Source organism: Moschus berezovskii, chromosome 11 (assembly GCF_049115385.1).
Source record: "Moschus berezovskii isolate FMDL1 chromosome 11, NW_MosBer_1.0, whole genome shotgun sequence".
Taxonomy (NCBI): Eukaryota; Metazoa; Chordata; class Mammalia; order Artiodactyla; family Moschidae; genus Moschus; species Moschus berezovskii.
Window position 1 is genome coordinate 69,420,933 of NC_142470.1, and position 1,516 is coordinate 69,422,448.

At 40.6% G+C, this 1,516-nt stretch overlaps 1 pseudogene; it reads left to right on the plus strand.

Annotated features, from left to right (window-relative positions):
* The first annotated feature begins 740 nt into the window (after positions 1 to 740).
* LOC148776184 (small ribosomal subunit protein uS8 pseudogene) lies at positions 741 to 1,283 on the plus strand (annotated as a pseudogene).
* Positions 1,284 to 1,516: the final 233 nt, after the last annotated feature.

Genomic DNA, 1,516 nt, shown 5'->3' on the forward strand with positions numbered 1-1,516 from the left:
AAGGGAGTGAAGAAGACCCTTGGACCAACCCCAGTTATCTAGAATAGGGGGCTACCTCCTGGTGTGGGTTAAGTTCTGTGACGAACCCTGTGGGAAATACTAGAGATAAGCTCATTTAACATCTGTTCCAACTTCCTTCTGCAATGCCTTCCTATGTATTACAGAGGCTAATAAACAAAACTGCCTTTTTCCACACTTTCTTGTAACTAGGGTTCTAGATATGATATAGACTCCGTTATTAGATTCACTTTCAGAGGGGGAATTCAGACTCTATAAAGCAAGGAGAGAGACTGGACATGAGGTATCGTTCTGCTGATGCAGATGGAGTATTAACTCCCCAGTTTAGCAGAAGTGGTTTCCTGACCACAGCTTCTCCGTTTGACAGGCAGCATTCAGATCAAGACAAGTACAGCAGTTTCTACGATGATTCAGTTGTGAAGTGGCCTCAGGATTTGTCTCTGGAAGCTCACCAGCCTAGATTCTATTTCTTCTACCCACAGACCAGTTCTGTAGACCATTGGATACCCTGTCATTAATACATTTCAGCTTAAGCCAGCTAAAGCGGGGTCTGTTCTGTGCAACTGAGCACTGAGACAAGCTGCTACTACCAAAATATCGACTTCACTAGCCTAATGGTTCTCAACTTGCCAATGTCTGGAGACATTTTGGGGTCACAAATAAAAGGAAGATTACTCTTGGCATCTAGTGAATAGAGACCAGATCCTACTAAACACTCTACGATGCACAGAACAATCCCCACAGCAAAGAACTGTCCAGTCCAAAATGTCAATAGTGCCAAGATTGAGAAACCCTTCCCTAGCCTAGAATCAAATTTGAAAGTTTATCATTTAAAATACAGTATTTGCCTCTTTCTGCCATCTTTCCATGCTGCCATAATGGTGTGCATGAATGTCCTGGCTGATGCTCTCAAGAGTATCGACAATGCTGAAAAAAGAGGCAAACTCCAGGGGCTTATAAGGCTGTGCTCCAAAGTCATCATCAGGTTTCTCATTGTGAGGATGAAGCATGGTAACATTGGTGAATTTTAAATCATCAATGACCACAGGGTTGGGAAAATTGTTGTAACATACAGGCAGAATAAATAAGTGTGGAGTGATCAGCCTCAGATTTGATGTGAGACTCAAAGATATAGAAAAATGGCAGAATAATCTGCTCCCATCCCATCAGTTTGGCTTCATTGTACTGAAAACCTGAGCTGGCATATGGACCATAAAGAAGTAAGACAAAACACAATAGGGAAAGCACTTGGATTCTTTTTCTAGGGATGCAATACAAATAAAATGCCTCAGAGGACAAAAAAAAAAAATACAGTATTTGCAATATGTTGGTTTAACAAGAACTCTTTCACAATGCAAATGGTCCTCAAAAAACTACAGGTAAAGTTTTTGTTCTCTGCCAATGTAGTACTGAAAACCACATTCTCTTTTACACTGTAATATTTCTGCAATCGTGTCATGACCTAAAAGGTATGCTTTTAATGTAATGATTTTTTTCC